Source organism: Hemiscyllium ocellatum, chromosome 19, assembly GCF_020745735.1.
Source record: "Hemiscyllium ocellatum isolate sHemOce1 chromosome 19, sHemOce1.pat.X.cur, whole genome shotgun sequence".
Classification (NCBI taxonomy): Eukaryota; Metazoa; Chordata; class Chondrichthyes; order Orectolobiformes; family Hemiscylliidae; genus Hemiscyllium; species Hemiscyllium ocellatum.
This window is the reverse complement of record NC_083419.1, coordinates 73217614-73235229: the sequence shown is the minus strand read 5'-3', so window position 1 is coordinate 73235229 and position 17616 is coordinate 73217614.

The window sequence follows — 17616 nt, the reverse complement described above, 5'->3', positions numbered from 1 at the left end:
GAGTGTGTTACTGCAGCTATGCAAGACATTCGCGAGGTTGCAACTGGAGTATAGTTTGGGAGTGCTGACTTGTGGAATGATGCATTTACATTGGAGGCAATTCAGAAGAGGTTCATTAGATTGATTCCAGAGATGAAACATTTGTCTAATGAAGAGAAATTGAAATGCCGTCAGTCGGCTTCTGGAACAAGCTCATATGCACTTCAGATGGTGTCCTTCACCTCCTCATACTGGCCCGATACCTCCTGATAGTGATATAAATACCGACCAGCTTTGTATGGATCAACTAAATCCAAATGGTCACTGGCCACTGCTTTGCTTTAGCCACTTTCTCAAATAAAATTCAAAAGGCTTCCCCATCATTCTCATCAAATTTAGATAATGCCTGAACGTATTTTAACAGAACCCCATCAGGCTTTTGGCTACGATAAGGTTGATCAACCTCACTAGCCTCCCCATTCAGCTTACCGTCTACCTTCATCTCCGTCTTCTTTGTCAACTTTCCTCTCTAATTGTTAACTTTTTAAGTTGAAACTCTCCTCTTCTTCTCTCATTTTCTCTCTTTCTTCTTCATTTCCTTTTCTTTTATTTCTACTTTTCATCATAATTCAATTCCTTGTCATGTTCAAAGTGCCTCATTTGAATTTGAATTCTTGCCATTTCCAAAGAGTCTGATGGCGGTTCCACCAAATGTACTTGCCGAGCTATACTGTAATTATCTCTCATTTTCTCACAGACAAACACAACCCCAACTCCAGCTTGTCTGTCAATTCCTACAGCTTTGTCTTCATTACCTTTTGTAAAGCCCCCAATTTCATTTCTTCCACACCCAGAAAACTCTTAGTGACTGAAAGAGTCTTTATTCACAAAACACTTTTAACCAACCGAATTCAACATCCGCAACAAAAGACACTGACAACTACCATACGGGACCTTTGAACCCAATAGTGTCCCAGTGCATACTCTCCAGTGTCTGCATGAGCTTATTTTGGATTCTCTGGTTTTCTCCCACAACCTAAAGATGTGCATGTCAGGTGAATTGGCCATGCTAAATTGTTTGTATGTTTCAGGGATGTGTGGATTAGGAGCCGTTGTCCGGGTAAATGTGTAATAATAGGGGAGAGGGATGGGTCTGGGTAGGTTACTCCCCGGAGGGTCGGTGTGGACTTGTTGGGTTGAATGACCTGTTTGCACACTGTAGGGATTGTAATTCTAAACCCAATTTGATATTATCGATTTAGAACCTGACAAGAGTCCCCAGTTTGCTATAGACCAACCAGACTGTCTCAAACTATTTTAAGAAGGTAGCTTGGATGCCAACCTTTTCTTATTTTAAAGGTAGATGTGAAGTGGGAGTTCCAGATGTGATGCTACTAGTCAAACCACTCATCATTAAGTAAAACACAATATATTTAAACACTCTAATGAAATCTATACAAAATGAAGAGGAATTTAGAATAATTTAACTGCTGGAAACCTTCAACGAATAATGGATACATTACCTTCTACAAAAGAACTGTTCTAAAACACTAACATCACATAAACACACTCCTTGGCAACAAGGAACATTCAGACATATATTCTCACATACAGTTCTCCAATCTAGGAGGAAACAGCATCAAGTCAGGTTTCAGAGAGAGTAGGAGCTATGGATTAGTTACTAGACTGGTATTACTACTATTAATTAAAAACCCTAAAAGTGTAGTAAAATATTTACTTGAGCCATTTTCAGTAGGCAGTTTGGCGTTTAAGATCTCTTATTTAAAAAACTGAGAAAATAATCTGTTTTTAAAAGTGACAGCATTGTCACACCATTTCGATACCTGGTCCATTACTTAAGGAGCTTCCTCATGCTACTGATCGCAAGGTCACCTGAGATGGACAAATACAGGTACAGACCAAGTTACAAGGATGGGTCTCTTAACTTCTGAGACACACATCTGTCCATGGACCATCACATGGGACATACCGGGAAATGAATAACAGCCTGACACACACCATTTCACTGTTCTTGAGCTTCGCAATGCCAGCACTCGATACAATAGGGAGCCAAAGTCCAAGGCCAGGGAAAGATACAGAGGGACTGAAAGATTCATATTAAATACAGAAACAGACAGTTGATTAACTGAAAAAATGTTGTGGAAATATGGGGAAAATGACAGGGCAGTGGGACTAACAGGAGAAGTGAGATCTTTGAGTGTAAAATTACAAGAATGAGAACATTGAATAAAGACATAGTTAGATCAGCTGAAATGGTTTGTTGCATCAAATTCTGTATCTGCTTGACAGAACACCACCAACAAAATAAGATGACAGCTCAGCACTGAGAGCTGCACAGACCTGGCTCGTGTATTGCTCCGTAAACTGCACTAACTGCCAAGCATAGAGTATTGCAAACTTTACGATCATATGCTAACTATACTCGCATCAGATTACTGCCTACAATGGGAAGATTTGCTGTGTGTGTATGTGTGTGTGCGTGTGTGTGTGTGAAGGAGCGGCGCTCTGAAAGCTAATGTGCTTCCAAATAAACCTATTGGACTATACTTGGTGCTGTGTGATTTTTAATTTTGTACACCCCAGTCCAACACTGGCATATCCAAATCATGACTAAAAAAAACAGGCTCAGTTAACCTGTTCCACACATCACTTTTCTTTGCACTATAAAAGGGAACATTTACTGGGTTTGGATGGAATGGATGAGGGTTGCTGAGGGATTGGCCATAAATCTTTCAATCTCTTAAATCTTTTTTTAACTTGTCTATGAGAGTATTAAGAGGACACTGCAGGGGTCTATATATGTTCCACTCTGTTTACGAAAGGAGACAGTCATAAAATAACAGATCGGCTGCATAAAAAACAGTCGGGTGGGCAAGTTTCTAAATACTTTAACCCAAAGTATAATACTTATTGACCAGTGTGAAGCTACTCCTGGTTTTAAGTGCCCTGTTATCAAATCCTTTCATAAGGTTGCGACAAAGCATTGAGGCTGCTGCTCAGCAACTGCTGAAGCAATTCTGTCCTTGTGGATCTTTTACAAAGGGATAAGAGAAGGCCATTCAGCACATATTAACCTGTTGCTACTTGAAAAGGTGGAAATCTAGAACATTGGCACATTTTGCCAACAGAATCATTCAAAACGAAGAGATGTGTCGCTGCAGCTGTATGAGGTGTTACTGAAAGGGCACCTGGAATACATTATGTTATTTGTGTTTCAGTAACTGAGAGGGGATGGATATCCATTAGATACAGTTTAATGGCTGCTCATAATCCACGGGTTGCTATCTCATTTAATGTCTTGGGTCTGTTCCACAGGGACAAGAGGAGGCCATTCGGCCTTTGCAGTCTATGACAGAGGGCCACGAGGAGCCCATTCAGTCTCTCCAGCCTGTTACAGAGGGGCAGGAAGTGTTAACTTTCAAGTCCTTTACGCATAAATATTTGTTTTAAATTAGTTTTGGAATAGGAAAGACCTGATGTAAACATTGAAGTTCTAACTTTTAACAAGGCCAATTTTGAAAGTGCTCGGCGAGCCCTGTGGAACGCTGATTGGAATACCCTATTCAAAGGTAAAAGGATGGTTGGAAAATGTAAGGCCATCAAAACTTGGTTTCAGAGAGTCCAGAGCCAACTTGTTCCCATTAGTGAGAGGGGCAAGGCTGGTGGATGCAGTGAGTGCTGGATGAGTAGATATATATTGATGCTCTGATCAAGGTAAGGAAGGAGGTGTATGTCAGGTAAACAGAGATGAGATCAAGTGAATCCCGATAGTTGTATAAGGACAACAAGTATGTAGTCAACGGGTAAATCGGCCAGAAAAATGTGGACAACAGATGGCTTTAGAAATAGGGTTAATGAGGCATTGAAGAAATTCTACAAATCCTTTAATGGCAAAAGATTAATTAGGTAGAGAATAGAGTAGAGATCAGTAAGGCTACCTATGTATGGAAACACAGGACATTGGAGGGATACTAAACAAGTATTTCTCCCCAGTATTTAATGTGAAGGAGGTTACAAGAGTGAGAGAATGAAGAAATATATAGTGATACCTTGAAAAGTGTCTATATTACAAGGAGGCGTTGGACATTTTAAAACACACAAAGGTGAACAAATCCCTGGGACCTGAGCAGTTGTATCCCAGATGTTTGTGGGAAGCCAGGAAAGAGATTGCTCAGCATTTTGCTGACATATTTGTAACATTGATTTCCACAGGTGAGGTGTCAAAGGACTGGAGGGCTGATAAAAAAGTGTCGTAATTTAAGAAAACAAGGTAGACTGGTTGGCAAGATTAGGCTGCCTAGAATCTAGGGATACCTCACCATTTAGATCCAAAATTTTCTTGAATATTGGAGACAGGGCGTGACAGTGACATTTGTTCATTAAACTTGGAGATCTGTGACCAGTGACGTGCTGCAAAGATCAATAGTGGGTCCACTGCCTTTTATCACTTATGTAAATTATTTACATTTGAGTATATGAAGTATGGTCAGTAAGTTTTTAGATAATACCAAATTGGTTGGTGCAGTCGACAGTGAAGCATGATCTCTCAGACTATAATGGGACTTTGCTTTGGTGAGCTGAGGAGTGGCGGGTGGAGTTTATTTTAGTTAAACGTGAGGTGTTGCGTTTTGGCGAGACAAATCAAGGCAAGCCATTATGTAGGGTCCTGTCGAAACTGCCAATAAAGGAGAACTCCATAGAAAGTATCGAATCCCTGCAGCGAGAAAATAGGCTAATCGGCCCATCGAGGCCACACCGAACCTCTAAACACTATCCAATTGGACAAACCCCTCCTCTATCACTCTGAGCCTGCATTTCCCCTGGGTAATCCACGTTGCCTACACATTTCGGGGTACTATACGCAATTTACCATGGCCAATCTACGCGTATCTGCATATCTTTATACTGATGGAGGAAAACATAGCATCCGGAGGAAACTCATGCAGACACATTGAAAATGTGCAAACTTCATACAGGCAGTCATTCAAGGATGGAATTAAACCCAGATCACTGTGCTCTGAAGCAGCAATGCTAACCACAGAGCTACTGTGTCACCTTGTGGTGCAGGTTCTCTGTTCCTTGAAAGTGCTGTCACAGGTAGACACTGCAGTGAAGAAGGCACTTGGTGACCTTCCCTTTATTGGTCCGTGCTTTGGGTGTAAACGTTTGCATGACATGTTGCATCTGTATAGGACATTGGTTTGGCTACTTTTGTAATAATGCCTTTGATTCTGGTCTCCCTGCTGTCGAAACGATGTTGTCAAACTTGAAAAGGTTCAGAAAAGATTTAAAAGAATTTTGCAGGTGTTGGAGGGTTAGAGTTACAGGGAGAGTTTGAATACGCTGGGACTATTTTCAAGTGTTGAGGCTGAGGGGTGACCTTAAAGAGGTAAATAAAATCATGAGGGGCATAGATAAGGTAAACAGACAATGTCTTTTCCCAGGATTGGCGAGTCCAAAATTAGAAGACAAAGGTTTAAGGTGAGAGGGGAAAGATTTAAAAAGAGACATGATGGACAACATCTTCACACAGAGACTGCTGTATGTTTGGATTGAAAAGCCAAAAGAAGTGGTGGAGACAGGTACAGTTACACCATTTAGAAGGCCTTTGGATGGATACATGCATGGGAAGTGTTTAGAAGGAGATGCGCCAAGTGTTGGCAAGGGGGACGAGTTTTATTTAGGATATTTGGTCGGTATGGACGATCAGACCGAAAGGTCTTTTTTCCGTGTTGTACATCTCTGAGATTCTATTGCCTCTTGAGTGTATAACGCAGGAGCAGGACGAGGCTATTCAGCATCTGAATTTCCCAATTACTGAGATTAAAATACAAAAATACATCAGTAAGATTTTAATGGTGTTTCACAGAAACTGGAGAAAGGCTTTTAGTCAAGAGAAGCTGTAAGGAATGTGAAGAGGACATTCAGGCCCTTAACTCCATTCCACAGGAGCAGCAGCTTAGCCCAAAGCTATTGGAGCCTGGTAGTCAGTAGCAGGAGGAGGACAGCAGGATGGGGACATCTACTTTCGCAAACCTTGGATCAGGAGGCAGTCACACAGCTGCCCAAGATTGGGACACAGGAACAGGACGCAGTCATCCGACTGCCTCAGACTGGTGCACAGGGAAACGAAGGAGTCACTCAGAGCTCAAAACTGGTGCACAGGGAAATCTGGAGGTTAGTGAGGCCCAGCATCATGTTACACAAGGACAGCAGGAGGTGCCTCACTCCCCACCAATATGGGACACTGGGAGAGAATGGGAGTTTGCTTGGAGCAAACAGAAATATATGAATTAGTTGCTTTAGTGGTCCATTCAATCCTGCACCATTCACTAAGACCACGGCTGATCTGATTGTGATTTCCTCATTTCATTTTACGCATTCTCCCCTCTCTGTAGCCTCTGCTCCTTTTGTTGGTCATGTTGCAGAATCAGATGCTGCAACAACACTCACCATCACTCATCCAGAGGGTCGGGTCGAAGGATAAGTCAGCATTTGAAGGGTCCATTCACAAGAATGAAAACACAAAATAAAGTTATTGCCAGATATTTAGTTCTCTCACATTCTCAATCCAACTCACAAAACCAGTCCATCCATTATACTTTCAGGATGGAGTACTGTGTACATCCGGCTAGCGGATAGCTGAATGGAACCAGTGATATCCAGAATGGAACTCTGTGCAGTCCACACCAATGATTGATCTATAATCCTGGGCTAAATGTCCAGCCTGGCGAGCTGTGCAGACCGCACTGGTTCATTCATATATAAACCCAGGCTGTTGCATTGTTCGGTAACACTGTGATAGATCTCTGCCCAGTGTGGGGAAACATATAATCAATGCTGGAAGTGACAGGATGTGCAGTTCCCATCCATTTACAGCTCCATATCTCCACTGTACCTTGACAAGGGGTGCTGCAAATGTGGAAATCACTGCGAGGAAGAGTTGTAAATGGAAACAATTTAAATACCAATAGTTCTGATTAAGGCGTATATCACTCTGGTATTTAAAGTTGAAATAACTAAGATAATATCGAATGAGGTTTTGTGAACAGTGCAAAGAGGTAAGAGGGGGATGGTGATGCTATAGTGGTTGCACTATAAGCCTTCAAATAATCAATGGGAATTAGAGGAACAAATATGCAGGGAGACTGGCGAGACTTGCAGGAGCAATAGGTTGTTATAATAGGTGATTTTAATTTTCCTAACAGAGACTGGGATTTCCAGGGGGTTAAGAACTTAGATGGAATGTAATTTGTTAAGTGTGTTCAGGAAAGCTTCCACAAGCAGCATGTAGTCGGGAAGTGACTAGATCTGTATTAATTTTTAAATAGTTGTGGTAGGGACAAAATTGGTCCACAGTTTCAAGTTCTAAATTGGGGCAAGGTGTATGTTGTTTGAATTAGACATGGGATTGCAGGGGTTAATTGGAGTAGTTTTTTTCGAAGTAAAAGGATCCCGGGTAAGTGGGAGGGCTTCAAAAGTGATATAGCTCGAGTTCAAGGTCTATATGTTCCTGGGTGGATGAAGGGGAAGTGAGGCTGGAAGAGAGAACCCTGGATGACAAGCGATATTGCGGCTCTGACCAGAATAAAAGGAGGTGTGGCTCAGGTGCAGGCAGCTGGGACCAAGGGAATCCATGAAGGTACACAGGAGATACAGGAGTTTACTGAAGAAGTAAATCAGCAAGGTGAAAAGAAGGTATGAGATAGCCTTGGGTGAGCAGATTAGTGTGAATCCAAATTCAGGTTTGGAAAGAAAATGAACAACCAGAGAGAAAATAGGACGTCTTAAAAACCAAAATTGGCACGCATGTGTCAAACCTCAAGAGATGGGTGAAGTCCTCAATTTCCCCTCTGTGATTACCATGAAGAAGGACATGAAAACCTGTGACCTTTGGGAGGTTATTTGTGATATCATGGTACAGTCCATATCACAGTAGAGGTGCTGATGGACATATTAGAATGCATAAAGTCAGGTAAATCTCTTGCTTCTGAGATATATCCAAGAGCACTGCAAGAGGCGAGAGAAGACAGTTCAGGGTCCATGGACCCGGACACTGGGCGGTCACAAATTTGCCCTTATTCAAGAAGGGTTGCAAAGGAAAGCCTGGGAAATACAGACCAATAAGCTTCACATCTGTTTCGGAAACCACTTGAGAAGGTTCAGAGATATAAGATATGCATGCATTTGGAAAGACAGAGTTTTACTTGGAGCAGTCAGCATAGCTTTGTCGGGGGGAAGATTATGCCTTGCAAATTTTGATATAGTTTTTGAGGAAGTGACCAGGAAGGTTGACAAGGGCAGGGTGGTGGACATATTCTATATGGATTTCAGTAAGACCCTTGATCAGGTTCCACATGGTAGGCCGCTCTGAAAGGTCAGATCGCATGGACTCCAATGTAAACTGGCAAATTGGCGACACAATTGGCTTGACGTTATGAAGCAAATGGCTATGGTGGAGTTATGCTTGTCAGACTGGAGGCCTGTGACTAGTGGAGTGCCTCAGTGGACGTTCCTGGGCCCGTTGTTTGTTATCTATAATTTGGACCAGAGTGCACCACGCAAGTTTAGTAAGTTTGCAGATGATTCCAAATTAGGAGGCATCATTTACAGTGAGGAAAGTTATCAGAAATTGCAGCAGTGCCTTGGTCAGCTGGGGAAGTGGGCTGATGGCGTTTAATATAGATGAGTGCGACGTCTTGCATTTTGGAAAATCAAATCCAGGTAGGAGTTTAATGATGAATGAGAGGGTCTTAAGGAGTGTAGTAGAGCAAAAGGACCTTAGAGATCAAGTGCGCGGTTGTCTGAAATTTGAGTCCCAGATACACAGGACAGTGAAGAAGGCTGTTGGCACACTGGCCTTCATCAGCACGTTCAGTATAGAAGTTGGGACGTTATGTTGCAGTTGTTCAGGATGTTGATAAGGCTGCAGTTGGAGTATTGTGCTTAGTTTTGTTCACCTTTCTTTGGAAAGGACATTATTGTACAAGAAAGAGTGTAGAAGAAATTTACAAAGATGTTTCCTGGGTTAAAGGCTCTAAGTTATTGTCAGAGGTTGGACATGTTAGAACTTATTTCTTTCCAGTGTAGGAAACTGAGAGGGTTCTTATAGAAGTGTCACTCTTATAAAATCATGAGCGGCGTGCATGGGGTGAATTCTTCAAAGTTTTTTCCGTAAGTTTGGGAATCGAGAATGAGAGGATATCCATTTATGTTTGGAAAGGAAAAAATATGTGAAATGGAACCTGAGGGGCAACGTTTTTACACAGAGTGTGGTACACATACAGACTGAGCTGCCAGTGGAAGTGATTGAGGTGGGTACAATAACAACATTGAAAAGGCATTTGGACAAATACACAGATAGTAAAAGTTTAGAGGGATACAGAGCAATGGCAGGGAAATGGAGTGAGTGTGGATGAACATTTTGATTGGCATGGACCAGCTGAGCCAAATGGTCAGTCATACTGGCAGTCTCATGCAATATGACTGTAAATGAGGGTGTTTTGGGGTGGAGACAGGGTGGGGGGGTGGTGTAATGAGAAAATATGTCATGGAAGGATATGTTCACAGGTTTCAGGATGCTGAAATGAAGACATTTTGATAGTATCATGCAATACGGGCCAGTATTATGAAGACTTAAGAGTGAAAGGGATATTGCTGTGAGTTCAGGCGATGGAGAGTTTTGGAGGAGCATTTGTTCTGCAACTTCGTAACTTGAAGCGAGGACAGCAGAGTCTTCGCCTCACTGGGCTGAATCTAACAAAGAACTGTCTCAGTGACATTTTCATTGAGTGTGACAGGGGTTGTCTGCACGAGGCTGCGTTATTTTCCTGGTGCTACCTTCCCAAACTCGTCTCATTAACTACCCACCCTACTCCATGGTGTCCCTCTCATACAATGCCAGCCCGATTCTCACACCCATCATGGCTGGAGGTACTCACCATCGCCCAGATGCCACTGGATATTCCGTGGTCCCTGACACTGGGGCCATCTTTAAAAGGCCAATGTGCACACGGTTGTGCTTTCTCAGTTTGGAGCTGCCCTGCAGTTTACCCCGAGCAGGGCAGCTAAGGGGAAATTACACGACAGTTTCTCGACCAGGGCGCAGAGGTCCTCATGGATGAGCTAGTACAGAGGGGGACCATTCTCTTCCCAGTGGGATCACAACACCAGATCCACTGAGCATGGTCTGATCTCACCACCCAGCACAGTGCAGTATCTGCGGTCTGAAGAAATGTCCAGCAAAACAGGACAAGCATCAATAACATTCCCTGCTCTGTCAGGATAAGGGTCACTGTATTCTCTCTGCTCCCTCACACTCATGTATATCTGTAATAGCACCGACCCCCGAAAAAGGCTCATGCTCCACCACTCTCACTGTTGCATGCAGCACCTTCGCTCTGTTTTTCTCTTGCATTTCTAATGCCACCCCCCCTCCCCACCCCCTCCACACACACAGAGTTATAAAATATTCTGGAGAATGCCAATTATGGAATGCTCTAGATAATGTTACAACTTATTCCCATTTTCAGTAAAATGGCAGTGCCCAAATGTGTAACACGTAAGAGGATGGAGTCGAGATGTACGTTTTTCAAATCGCACACAATTAAAATCCATCATGAGGCAGTTCAGTACTTCAAATATGCTCCAACATTCAATATGTTCGGGGGTGATCTGATGTTTTACTCAGCTCCATGTTACAGGAACTTTCAGTCATTCAACCCCCAGGTTCCTGTTACCGAGCAGACAATTCTCAGACACTTTATACTCCGGGTTTCTTCCAGCATGTGTTCATTAGGCATTTCCCATGGGGACGGACTCTCCTAACAATATATTTCATCTGCTTTATAAATTCATGCAACAGTCAGCATGCTTTACACAGACCAATCAAAAAAATGCACTTATTTTATGGTTATCGATATCCAATCACAATTAGACATTCTGGTTATTTCACTTGTCTCACCTTATTGTATTCAGCCAAAGACAGTTTCCAAATACTTGTCTCATTATAAAATACTATCGCTAGCAGAGAACATTTTTATCTCAAACATGCCTTTTTCCTTGTCATGCAAGTTTCTCATGCCCTTTGTTTGTGACTGATTCTGTGTGCAACAGTTGCAGTCATCCATTCAGTTGGATGGATGGTTGGTTGTGATGCAGCAGGAGGCCACCTGGGCAGGTTCAATTCCCCCAGATTGAGAAAGGTTACCATGAAGGGGACGCTCTCTTAAGCTCACCCATCGCCCGTGTGGTGACCTTCAGCATAAACCACCATGAGTGGTCTCTCTAATGAGAGTTATTTCGGACTCTAATCTATCAATGTTAGCATTTTATTTTTTAACAATTTTTTTATTGATAAAGGTATTTTTATTATTATATTAAACCATTAACAAAACAACTCAAATAACTGAACGAACTTACACCCATGTGCATGTATATTCGAAATAAGTTAAAGTCTCCAAATGACAGAAGAAAAACAAAAATAAACAATAAATAATAAATATATAATACGGCTCAGCATAACAAAACGATAGCTCTCTTTCTTCGAGAGCATTAACTGATACACATTCATACGTTCATAATTCTTCATGTGTAATTCATTAGACAATATCGTCATGGCTATATAAAAACACGTTTTAGAAGGCAGATAAGCCTGTATCGTGGAAATCCAAAAAGGGTTGCCATATCTTATATCTGCTTTTCGGTGCACCAAACTGGTGAGAAAATCCAAACGTATATTCTCCATGACGAGCTTACAATGACCCAATAGCCCCGGGGGGGGGGGGGGGGGGGGTTCGGACATCCAACGCAACAGAAAATTTTTCCTAGAACAGGAAGTATGGAGGAGATACTAAACGAATATTGTGCATCAGTATTTACTGTGGAAAAGGATATGGAAGATATAAAGTGTAGGGATAGAGATGGTGACACCTTGCAAAATGTCCATATTACAGAGGAGACAGTGCTGGATATCTTGAAACGGATAAAGGTGGATAAATCCACAGGACATGATCAGGTGTACCCTAGAACTCCTTGGGAAGCTAGAGAAATGATTGCTGGGCCTCTTGCTGAGATATTTGTAATATAGATAGTCACAGATGAAGTGCCGGAAAACAGGTGGTTGGCAAAGGTGGTGCCACTGTTTAAAAAGGGTGTTAAGGACAAACCTGGGAACTATAGACCAGTGGCTTGACGTTGCTGGTGGGCAAGTTGTTGGAGGGAATCCTGAGGGACAGGATGTGCATGTATTTGGAAAGGCAAAGACTGATTATGGATAGTCAACATAGAGTTGTGCGTGAGAAAACATGTCTCACAAACTTGCTTGAATTTTTTGAAGAGGTAACAAAGAGGATTGATGAGGACAGAGGGATGTATGTGATCTATATGGACTTCAGTAAGGGATTTGGTAAGGTACCCTATGGGAGACTGAATGGCATGGTTAGATCTCATGGAATACAGGGAGAACTAGCCATTTGGATCCAGAACTGGCTGAAAGGTAGAAGACAGAGGCTGGTGGTGGAGGGTTGTTTTTCAGACTGGAGGCTTGTGACCAGTGCAGTGCCACAAGGATTGGTGCTAGATTCACTTCTTTTTGCCATTGACATAAATTATTTGGATGTGAGCATAAGAGGTATAGTTACTAAGTTTGACAGAAGGCACCAAAATTGGAGCTGTAATGGAGAACGAAGAGGGTCACCTCAGATTTATCAAAAGGCCAATGGGCTGAGAAGTGGCAGATGGAGTTTAATTCAGATAAATGCGAGATGCTGCATTTTGTGAAAGAAACTCTTCGCAGGAACTATACACTTTATGGTAATGTCTCAGGGAGTGTTGCTGAACAAAGATAGCTTGGAGTGCAGGTTCATAGTTCATTGAAAGTGGAGTCATAGGTAGGTAGGATAGTGAAGAAAGTATTTGGTATGCTTTCCTTTATTGGTAAGCGTATTGAGTACAGGAGTTGGAAGATCATGTTGCGGCTGTACAGGACACTGGTTAGGTCACTGTTGGAATATTGTGTGCAATTGTGGTCTCCTTCCTATCGGAAAGATGTTGTGAAACTTGAAAGGGTTCAGAAAAGATTTGAAGGATGTTGCCAGGATTGGAGGATTTGAGCTATAGAGAGAAGCTGAACAGACTGGGACTGTTTTCCCTGGAGCGTCGGAGGCTGAGGGTTGACATTATAGAGGTTTACAAAATTATGAGGGGCATGTGTAGGGTAACTAGGTAAAGTCGTTTCTCTGGGTTCGGGGAGTGCAGAACGAGAGGGTATAGTTTTAGGGTTAGAGGGGCAAGATATAATAGAGAACTACGGGGCAACTATTTCACACAGAGAGTGGCACATGTATGGAATGAACTGCCAGGTGTTGTCGGGGAGTCTGATACAAGTGCAACATTTAAGAGGCATTTGGATGGGTATATGAATAGGGAGGGTTAGGAGGGATATGGGACGCCTGCTGGCCGTTGGGACTAGATTGAGTTGGGATATCTGGTTGGCATGGATGTGTTGGACCGAAGGGTCTGTTTCCATGCTGTACGTTTCTCTGACTCCATGACTATGACTTATATTAATCTCTGTTTTTTAGTGCAGCATGCTGGTGAGAAAGTCCAAAGGGATATTCTCCATGATGAGCTCACAAAGACCCAACAGACCCGGGGAGTTTTCAAACATCCAACACAACAGAGTATTTTTCCTAGCACAGTAAGGATATTTTTTTTTTCTCATGTGCATCTGCGTAAGATACTCTGGGCAGGTCCAGGTAAAGAGAATCCGGGTCCATCTCCAATTCGGTCCCCTTGACCAACTCTCCCACACCCAACACAGTGCTCCAATATATACGAAGCCCGAAGCAGGACCACATACAATGAATAGGAGTGTCTGTAGTCATTCTGCATTAAGGACATGATGAAAATACTTCCACTTTGAATTTTGAGAGAAAAACTGGGTTCAGATAGAACCTATGAACAACTTTCAACTGCATGGAATGGGTCCTACTAGAGATCAAAATCCTTCGAGCATTTTCACAAATATCCTCCCATGTCTCCGAAAAGATCTAAAACCCCAACACTGTTACATAGATGTCACGAACATGCACAGTCTTGTCTGAGGGGACACTCTCCAACAGATGATAAATGGTACTGACAGAGAGTGCATTCTTCACAATAATCACCTGCTTCTCTGTATCGGATCTATAAGTGCCTGTTAAATTTGTGTTTTTTAATCAAATCTCTAATCTGGAAAAAAAACAGAAGACGTCTCTACTCAGTAGTCCATACTTACGAGTTATTTGATCAAATGATATCATTGTTTCTCCCTCAAGTAAGATATCATAGCTCAGTGGTTTGACCTGCTGACTCACAGCACCAGGGTCACGGGTTTGGTTCCAGCCTTGGGTGACTGGCTGTGTGGCGTTAGTATATTCTCAACTGTGTCCATATAGGTTTTCTCCCACAGTCACAAACATGTGCATTTAGATGACTTGGCCATTGCTAAATCACTCATCGTGTTCCACGATCTGGAAGTTGGGGCATACGTCAGGGTAAGTATAGGATGGTAGGGGAATGTGTCTGGGTGGGTTACTCTTCAGAGGATTGAAGTGGACTTGCTGGGCCCAAGGGCTTGTTTCCACACTGTAGGGATTCCACTAATTCTAAATTACCCAAACAAGGTACCCCCCGCGCTACCCATAGTTTAAACATGGAATCGATTATCCCCGGTTGACATCCCGGTATACCAATTATAGGAGTAAGAAACATGTTTTTGGCTGTATTGCCCTCGATCTGACGCCTTGTCCTTCAAGTTTTAGCAGTATTAATAATCATTAGTTTATGACAATATTCCATAAATGTTGTCATTTTATCGAAGAACAACAGACTAATAAGGGTTCACTTTGCCTGAGAGAGCTCAATGTCTAGCCATATTGATGCCGAGACCTCAGCGGCCCAGGCACTAACATACGATGAAAAAAAAACCTGAATCGTTTGTTTTTAATCGGGGATATCGACTCCGCACAACCTGTGGGGCAGTTGCAATTTTGTTAGCTTGATAAAGAATTGCTTATGGTGCCAAATAAAAGAGCTAAACCAGCCATTATGTTTCCGAAATATGTGTCCGCGAAACATCAAAGAAAGCATTCGAACGGGGTGTCGGAAATGAGGAAGGACATTCATTTTAATAACAGCTATCCGACCTAGACAGGATATTGGAAATACCTCCCACCTTTGAAGGTCTTTTTAATTTTCTCAACCAAATGGACATAGTTCACGTTAAATAAATGATAAAACACAAATGTAATGAATATACTGAAATAGGGAAACCACCCCCGTGACCATTTAAATGGAAACCAGGATTTGCCCTCAGTATCAGGTATTTCCCTAAGACCTCCCATACACATGGCCTCCAAATTTGTAAAATTATTCTTATCACCCAGAAAGGCAACAAGCGAATTAATGCATTGCACCATATGAACTACCGAAATTGCAGGATTTGACAAAAACGTAAGACCCTCATCTGCATACAATGTAATCTTTCGTGACTTCTATCCCACTTCTGAGGCAGATATGTTGGCATCCCTACAGATAGCCTCCGCCAGTGGCTCAATCACCAACGTAAACAACAATGGTTAAAGGTGTCAACATTGTCGGCTGCCTGGAGAAATATTAATATTACTGATTGGCCCACCATTAGTGAGAACCGCAGCCAGAGGATCACAGTAAAGAACCCTTAACCACTTGATAAAACCTTTACGTAGACCAAACCGTTCTAATGTACAGAAGAGATCCGGCCACTCAACCCAATCAAATGCCTTCTCTCATCTAAAGCGATCAATAATCCCTGGATAGATTGTTGTTGAGACTCTTGGATCATATTGAGTAAACTCTTCAAATTGTAGGAAGATCTGCGGCACTTTATTCAACCTGTTTGGTCTCTTTGGCAACGGAAGGCAGCAAAGATTCCAGCCTTAATGCACAGGTCTCAGACAGGATTTTGAAATCAACATTTAAAAGTGAGATTGGCGTCTAAGTAGCGCAATCCTCCAGGGTCTTCCTTTCTTCGGCATCAGAGAGGTATGAGCTGCTCTTAAGGATGGAGTTTGGGGTTCATAACTGTATGAGTGATGGAACATGTCTAACATCAGCCTTGACAATAGGTTTATAAAGTATTTACGAAATTCACGAGGAAATCCATCAGGAACGTGCTGAAGCTGCTTCACACCCTCTTGCGCTTACAATGGTGCATTGAGACAAAACACTTATTCAGGTGTTACTCCTGGAAGACCCAGGTTCTTGAAACACGACTCCATCTTAATCCATCTATCCTCACAATGTTCAGTCTGAAATAATTCGGAGAACAATCTCTGACAGGAGACTTTTTCTTTAAATTGAAGGTAAGTATCCCAGTACCTTTCCTAATTGAGGAAATGGCTTGAGAGGGGTTCTCGTTTTCCTGGCAAGGTAGGCTAAATACTTGCCCGGCTTATCACCATGTTCAAACAGCCATTGTTTTGCAAAAGTAAGTTCCTTCTTGGCTGTCTGCGTGAGCGTGGAATTCACTGTAGACCGAAGCATTGTGATCCTCTCCAGCTTAGCCACTGAGGGTCAATCACAGTATGCCCTCTCGGCTGCCCTCAGCTGTGCTTCAAGCCAGCGTTCCTGCTCTCTCTTCTGCTGAATCCTAAGGAATAATTCTTCCCTTGGCATAAGCCTTAGCAATTTCCCATAGAGTGGATGGGTTACTGGTTGAATCTGAATTAATAGCTAAGAAAGATCTGAATTCATTACAGAAATACTCAATGAACTAACTAGTCTTAAGAATTAAGGGATACATTCGCCAGTGTCTCGAATCTGTCGTATTGCCCTTAATCTTAATCAACAACTATCGTCAGAAATGGTAATATGTCCAATCGTGCAGGATGCCACCGAATCTAAGATTGTTGCAGGGATGGGGAAGAGATCAAACTTCGTGTGGCATTTCTGCGGGTTAAAGAAAATAAAATTCCTACTTGCGTGATCGATCTGCCTCCAGACGTCCACCAGCTCTAGTTCTGCACACAAATCCATTAATTGCTTGCATAATACCGAGGGTATTGGGGGACCTTTGAACATTCTGTCCACCGTGGGTCTATAAGACAGTTGAAACTTTAATGTGCCACAGTGCAAGATAACTGAATTGGGAAAATGCATCAACCAGGATTTTAAGAGGGTGTGCCGGGGGGGAGGAGGGGGCAATAAACATTCAAAATACTGTATTATTTACCATAGTTCAAGGCTTTGGGGATTATGAGCCTGCCGTGAGTGTCAAATACAATCTAGTAGATTAAATGGAAGATTTTTTTTTATTCATTATGGCTTCTCCCCTACACGTAGTATTAAAAGATGAGAAATAAACCCGATGAAACCCGACCTGCTGTAATGTCAAATGTTCCTTGTCATCAAGGTGCATTTCCTATGATAGGAACACATTCACCCTCTCCTTGTAAGACTAGAAAGCATTTTGTTTTCCTCTTTTCTGGCCAATGGCTCCCTTAATGTTCCAGGTACACCATTTAAGCACATCAATATCCAGGACACACTGTAGCTGGAGAGAGGAAGAACTTGAATTACTGATCATTAATAAAC